This window comes from Mustela lutreola, chromosome 5, assembly GCF_030435805.1.
Source record: "Mustela lutreola isolate mMusLut2 chromosome 5, mMusLut2.pri, whole genome shotgun sequence".
NCBI lineage: Eukaryota > Metazoa > Chordata > Mammalia > Carnivora > Mustelidae > Mustela > Mustela lutreola.
This window is the reverse complement of record NC_081294.1, coordinates 153,308,459-153,315,916: the sequence shown is the minus strand read 5'-3', so window position 1 is coordinate 153,315,916 and position 7,458 is coordinate 153,308,459. Positions and strand designations below refer to the sequence as shown.

The window sequence follows — 7,458 nt, the reverse complement described above, 5'->3', positions numbered from 1 at the left end:
TGTGGTCACGTTCCTACAGACACTGGGTCTGGAAGGGAGTGGATTATCCCCCTCTATTCCCTGGGGAAGAGATGGAACCCAAGGACTCAGAGGAGACACTTTATGTTGGGTAGTCGGTTGACTTCTTCTCCCTGGATCTGGTTCTTTCAGAATCACATAGGGGAGCAGGCCAGGAGATAGAAGGGTGCCCTGTAGGGATCACTTAATACTTCCCAGGGCCTGCGGGTGTTGAGTCTTATGAAACATGATAGCCTGGTCTTGGCTGAGCTATAGAGAATCCTGGTCAAGGCTCAGGTCGGTATTTGTGCCTGCACAGTGGGCACCATGATCCCTGCAACTCTGGTGATAATCTGTCTATGCAAAGAACTGTAACTAAGCTGGAGGGACCCCCAGTGTAGACATACACACAACCTGGATGGACCCTGGGGGATATAGGGAATGTCCCAGTGACCCAGAGACAGGTTCTACAAAGTACTAGTACTAGAGAACTACAGGTACTAGAGGTACTAGAAAGAGGAAATGGTTTCATCAGGATGGGCTAGACCAGGTGACAGTAACACATAAACCCTCTATCTCCATGGCTAGACACAAGGTTTACTTGCTGCTCACAGAGAGTTCTGTGCAGACCAGACTGTCCTTCTCCACCTTGCAGCCATAACATCTGGAATATGTGAACTTCAGTGTGTCCACTGTAGGGGGACAGGAAGCTGGAAGGGCCTATGGGATGTTTTTAAGGGACAGGCCGAGGTGCCTTCTATCCCTGAGCCCCACGTCTCTTGCACCAGAATCAAGTCACAAGGCTCCCTTCTAACCGCAAAGGAGGCTGGGAAGTGGAGGACCTCATGGATATTTGGCGAACACTAATAATCTTGTCACAGTCAGGGAATCACAAAAAGGGGAAGGAGGGAGGCCCTGTGGCCATGCAGACCTCTTATTAGAATCTCTCATTAGACTGCAGAGGGTTCCTTTCCCTCCAATGCCCACTTATGTTGTATCTTCTTTTTCAAAAATATTTTGTGGTTTATTCTTTGTGTGTTGCTGTGTGACATACTACTTCTCAAAACTCAGTGGGTTAAAGCCACTCACATTCATTATCTCAGTTTCCTTGGGTCGGGAGTTGAGAGCATCTTAACTGAATGGTTCTGACTTGAGTTCTCTCATGGCACAGTCGCAGTTGGCAAGTTGTTGGCTGGGGCTGCGTCCCCTCGGGGGTGCCCCTGGGGGTGGAGAATCTGCTTCCAGGATGGCTCCTCACGTAGCTGTTCTCAGGAAGCCTCAGCCCCTCACCACTGGCCTCTCAGTGGCCTGCTAGAGTGCCCCTCTGACATGACAGCCCACGGTCAGAGAGAGCGAGCGAGCGAGGCAGAAGTCATGGTGCTTTTCATGCTCTGGTCTCTGCAGCTGCACTAGGCTCTTCATTAGAAGCAAATCACTAAGTCCACCCCACCCTCAAGGACAGGGGACTTAAGCTCCATTGCTTGAAAGGAAGTCTATAAAAGAACTTGAGAACATATTTCAAAACCACAGCAGTCTTCCTAGAATTCATTTAAAATACGAATTTCTTTCCCTTTCCAAGAGCTGATTGCCGTGTTGTTTGTATCCCCTATTGATTTGAAATACCTCATTTTATCACATAAATTATTCTTTAGAGGGGCACCTGAGTAACTCAGTCGGTTGAGCATTGGACTCTTGATTTTGGCTCAGGTCGTGATCTTAGGGTCATGAGATCAAACCACACGTCAGGCTCCACAGTCAGTGGTGAGAGTCTGCTGGAGATTCCCTCTCCCTCTGCCCCTCCCCTGCTGTATCTTTCTCTCTCAAATAAATAAATAAATCTTTAAAATTTAAAAATAAATCTTTAAAAATTATTATTTAGGGGGCACCTGGGTGGCTCAGTGGGTTAAAGCCTCTGCCTTCAGCTCAGGTCATGATCCCAGGGTCCTCGGATCGAGCCCTGCATCAGGCTCTCTGCTCAGCAGGGAGCCTGCTTCTCCCTTTCTCTCTGCCTGCCTCTCTGCCTACTTGTGATCTCTGTCTGTCAAATAAATAAATAAAAAAAATCTTTAAAAATTATTTAGAAAAGGGTCTGTTATGGGCGTGGACCAGCCATTCTCTTGTTCAAGTAGCATTAATTATTGCAGCTGTCCTAAAACTAACCCAGACCACAACTCCTAGTATTCTAGCTTGAGATGTGTATGTGATTGCAACATACAGTACTAAGTGCAAGAGTAAAGTGGTAGCATGGGGAATTGGGAGGGGTGGATAGTAAAGCTTCCCCAGGAGAGAAAGTTAGCACCAACTATCCTTGAGGGATTGGTAACTGGAGCAGGCCAGGCAGTGATCACACCCAGGGTGAGGTAAATCATGTGGGTGCACGTGTGTGTGTTTTGAAGGAAGAGCTCCACAGACAGGACTTGGTGATAGATCAGACTGTGGGGGAGGTGGCAGGAAGAATTGCAGTTCGACTCCATCTTTTGGTAGAAATCTTAAATTTTAGGTCCTGGGACTTCATTCTTCGGGTGTGGGCACCATAAACGATCTGAATCATGAAAGCAGCAACATCTCATCTACATCGTGCAGAAATGGCCCCTGGTCCAGTCTAAGACAAGGCACTGAGTGGGGCACTGGGTCAGAAAATGGGATGAGAGGGGAGGAGGATAGCACAGGCATTACCCGTGAGCATATTCAGGCCATTTGCCAGAACCAGCGTGGGAAGGTAAGGTGGGAGTCTTTTGATTGCAACGGAGAGGGACCTGCTCTGGAAATGAGTGGTTTGCCCTGGGATCTGGGCAGATCAACAGAGCCACAGAGACCAATAGTCAGTGCCAGGACCCCCATCTTCCCCTCTGAGAAGTTTCAATTCAACCATACAAAGGGTCCATGGCAGGACACCCTCCCCCAACCCCAAGAGACATAGAAACAGGAGAAAGAAAGCTGCCATCTGGGAATGAAACTGTTAAAGTTCAAACCTAATAATTATAATAATAAAGTTTTAATAAATAAAGTGTTTGTTTTGTACATGTTTAATAATAATAATAAACATAATAATCAAGTTTTACAAGCCAAGAAATTATCTATACAAATGTGATTGAGTTTATAAACATTCCAAGTCCTAAAGAAGCCAAGGATACAGTTTCAGAGAGGGAGGGCTGGACTGGGATTTCTGTTTGAGAACTACGTCTATTACTGTTGTATGCCTCACTCCCTCCCTTCTCAGCTAGTGGAGCCCCCAGATTATAAGGGGTAGCAATAAGCCCAAACCAATCACGATTACTGTAAGATGACCAAACACAATGATTCTTACTCCCATTTTCTTGATATTCAATTTCCCCAAGCCCTGCCCCCCTTGCAAGCAAAGGCCAGGTGACCATTTGGGGCCATTGAGGTGTGTGAGAAGTCTGCTGTGGACTTCAGGAATGTTTTTTCTTAAACTATAGTAATAATAATAATGATAATAATAATAATAATAATAACAACAACCAGCACAGAAGACAGCTGGCTGGTATCGCCTGTTACCTCTTCCACCTGTTTAAAGATCCTACCTAGATGTGCCTAGAGCTCATCCTGTCTTCCTCTAAGCATAAAGCATAAAGCAGCACACAGGGGTCTGCTTGGGTCCACTTGACTAGACCACAGAATGCCCAGATACTTGGTCAGACATTACTCACCTGTCCGCGAGGGTGTTTCTGCACAAAACTCACATTTGAACTGGCAGACTGAGTAGAGCAGATTACCCTTCGTGATTTGGGTGGGATCCATCCAATTCGTTGAAGGCCTGAATTGAACAAAAAGGCTGGAACTTCTGCAAGGAAGAGAATTCCTCCTGCCTGGTGACCTTCCAATTAGGCCTTTTCCCATCCCTTTGGATTGTAACTAAAACGGTGGCTTTTTCTGCGTCTTAAGGGAGCTGACCTGAGCTGCACATCTTGGGACTTCCTGGCCTCCATCATTGCATGAGCCAATGTCTTACCTCTCCGTCTCTCCCCTGTTGTTTCTCTCTCTGAAGAACTTTGTCCAACACAGGGGGGCAATACTGACTCACCACTCATGCAAAGATAAAGATGCGCAAGGAAATGTGAAAGCTCTAGACCTAGAAGTGCTGGGAGAGCAGACAGAGGCTTTCCACGGAAACGCAACCCAGACTCTGCAGATACCAGGGGGCTGTCTAGCCGTCTCCAGGGCGGATGCGGCCTGTGAGCCGTCGAGGAATCCTTCGTGACTCCCTCTGAGCTGGGAGCTGTGTAGGTCAACTCGCGAAGGGCAGACCCGCAGGAGACAATGGCACACAACTGTATTCAAGTTCTGCACACAGGGGGATGCGCAGGGAGGAAGCGGGACTGCAGGCCGTCAGACCCGGGAGCACAGGCACGGCACCCGCGGAGGGACGGCTTCGGCCTCAAGGATGTTGCCAGGAGCCGCGTGGACAAGCGGACGAAAGGGGCGGGCGTTCAGGGAAGCCCGCCGGCGCAGACTTACCGCGGTGCCAGCGCTGTCCCGGACAGAAGTCACCCCTCCTGACGCAGAAGCACGCCTCCCCGCGAGGACAGTCGTGCCCCGCTCCTGGGCGCACAGGCAGGCGGGGATCCTTCCCCGACCCGGGGGTCAGCGCACATACTCCCCACGCCGAGGGGCCCGGTGTCGGGGCGGCACAGGCTACCTCCCTACCCATCCAAACAACTCTTCCCCGCGGGTAAGATACATCAAAATGCCAACCCGCCACGTGGAAAGTGTTCTCCGAAGAGGACCCCGCGGGGCGCGCACGGCAGGGGCGACTCCGCGGACGCCAAGCCGGGGGACGCAGAGCAGGCGGGGCAGAGGCACCCTCCCGGACAGGGTGCCCGGCCGCTGCCCCAGCCCCCTGCGCTGACCCGCAACGGTCGGAGCGCGCAGGCGCCCTGCGTGGAATACGCACGCGTCCTTCCTCCGCAGCCCCGCGGCCCTGCTCGCGCCCCGGACGACCCATGGTCTCCCTTCCAGTTTTTGCACACCCGGAACCAAGGCGAAGGGGCTGCAGCGGAGCGCCGCTCGCGAGTTCCGCCGGCGTAGTTCCGGTTCCGCTCTAGGAGGGCGGGCGGACTGCCTCTCGCTGGTTCCGGCCGCCTTTGACCCGGAGAGCTTAGGTTCCTGGTCCGAGCTCTAGATGAGGGTGTCCTAGAGTTAATCGCGGAAGGGAGGGTGGCCGCGACACCGTTAGGACTGGTAACGGGAACAGGGGTGGAGAACTGAGAGGTCCGTAAATTGGACGACCATGTAAATCCCATGTTGCACACAGAGGAGCCGGCGTCTCCGGGAGCCACGACTGATTGGGGGATGAGCCTGACACCCCACCTGGTCCAGGCAAGAGGAATTGGGGTGACTCTGACCGAGCTCCCTTTGGGCGAGCCTATTGGAGCTTCAGCGAGCGCGATAAGTGCAAAGGACTGAAACACATCTAGTGCGTTTAAATCTACCAACTCACAACCGCCCTAAAAAGAGCGCCCGGAACCTCCTTTGGGGTCGGCGAACCACGTCGTTATTTAGAAGACTGGTGCGTGAGGGGAGAAAAAGATCCGACCTTTATCCTGAGTATGACCAAATACTGAGCCAGAAGTTTCTTTTCCAAAGGCTTTCCCGGTAATCGGGAAGGGAAGGATGAGGTTAGGATGGTCACGAACTAGACAGTGTCCGCCGCTTGTGGACATCAGCCGATGGACCAGCCCAAGTCTCCTGGTTTGAGCAAAAACTTTTTTTTTTTTTTTTAAATTACGTGCAACAAGTAAGGAGACGGAAACAATCCCGAAAGCACCGTTTTCTATTGGGGTTCGTGCAGGAAGCTTTCATTCAGTGTGCTGGGGGTGTTTGATACATTAGGGAACTTCTAAGTATTTTTTTAGTTTGCTTCACGTGTGCAAACTCAGCTTGTCAACAGGCTAGTGCATACACTGTGTTCAAAAAACACCAGAAGACCTTGCCCATAGGTGATCTTATTTTTAAGAGCAGAAGAACTTGCCCATAGGAGATCTTAGTATTAAGAGCCGGAGGGGCTCATGCAAGAGCGAATCCGTTGGAACACCTGGCCATGGGTCTCCTTGGTGGGAGCTGCTTGTTCTGCAAAACAGAGACATTCTTTCTCCGTTTTTGTGTCCCCCCCCCCCCCCCCGCAGACAGCCTTCTGATCTTAGTACCCCCCATCGCCTCCTAGCTAACAGGATGTCCTGTCACTGCTAGTAAACTGAGGGATGTAGGGCAAACAAAAACAAAAAAACCAAGGTAAAATAACAAAAAATAACCAACCACGACCACCAACAACAAAAACCCACCCTGAATCTTATCAGGCCTCAGACCCAGTTGCCAATTTTCAGGAAATATGGGGAGAGAGAAACGTTAAACGTGATTCAGCCAGTGACATACAGACTACCAGAAAAATTATATTTTCTTTCACAAAAAAATTGCAAGGAACAATAAAAGGAGAGAGAACTAACAGATTACAACGCACTTAAGAGATTTATCCACAAATTATAATTTGTTACAAATTCGTAGTGTATTTGCATCCTGATTAAACACAGACCAAATATGTTGTTTATGGAAGATAGTTGGGGAAATTAGAATAATTTGATATTGGATGACAGAAAGTAGGTACTATTACTTTTTTTAAATTTTTTAAAAAGATTTTATTTATTTATTTGACAGACATTACAAGTAAGCAGAGAGAGAGAGGAGGAAGCAGGCTCCCTGCTGAGCAGAGAGCCCGATGTGGGGCTCGATCCCAGGACGCTGGGATCATGACCTGAGCCGAAGGCAGAGGCTTTAACCCACTGAGCCACCCAGGCGCCCCTAATTTATTTTTTATTTATTTTTAGCATAACAGTATTCATTGTTTTGGTACTATTACTTTTTTAAAGAGATAACGGTTATCATACTCTCACATAATATCTCTAAAGGATTATAGTTTTAGAGGTATACACTGAAATATTTGTGGGTGAAATAATGTCTGAAATTTGCTTCAGAATTATGTGAAGGGTTGAGGGGATAGATGGGGATTTAAATGAAAGGAGATGACCAGGAATTGGTGATTTAAAAAAAAAAAAAAGACTATTTATTCATTTGAGAGGGAAAGTGTACAAGTAGGGGGAGCAGCAGGCAGAGGGAGAAGCAGACTCCCCACTGAGCGAGGAGCCCGATGCAGAACTTGATCCCAGGACCCCAAGACCATGACCCGAGCTGAAGGCAGACGCTTAACCAGCTGAGCCACCCAGATGTCCCTGGAATTGGTGATTTTTGAAGCTAATGATGGGTAGGAACATCGGGGTTCACTATATTTTCCTTTGTATATGTTCAAACATCTCCAAATTATAAGTTAAGAAGCAGGGCGCCTGGATGCCTCAGGCATTAAGTGTCTGCCTTTGGCTCAGGTCATGATCCCAGGGTCCTGGGATGGAGCCCCACATTGGGCTCCCTGCTCAGTGGGAAGCCTGCTTC

The 7,458-nt window shown here is 49.2% G+C and overlaps 1 long non-coding RNA gene across 1 annotated transcript; it reads right to left on the bottom strand.

The window, feature by feature from the left end:
* Positions 1-996: 996 nt before the first annotated feature.
* Positions 997-4,559, bottom strand: LOC131832684 (uncharacterized). The gene is made up of 2 exons (XR_009354137.1): positions 4,477-4,559; positions 997-3,775 (listed from the first exon to the last, which is right to left on the bottom strand). It is a non-coding gene; the product is annotated as an uncharacterized LOC131832684 (long non-coding RNA).
* Between the last annotated feature and the right edge of the window lie 2,899 nt (positions 4,560-7,458).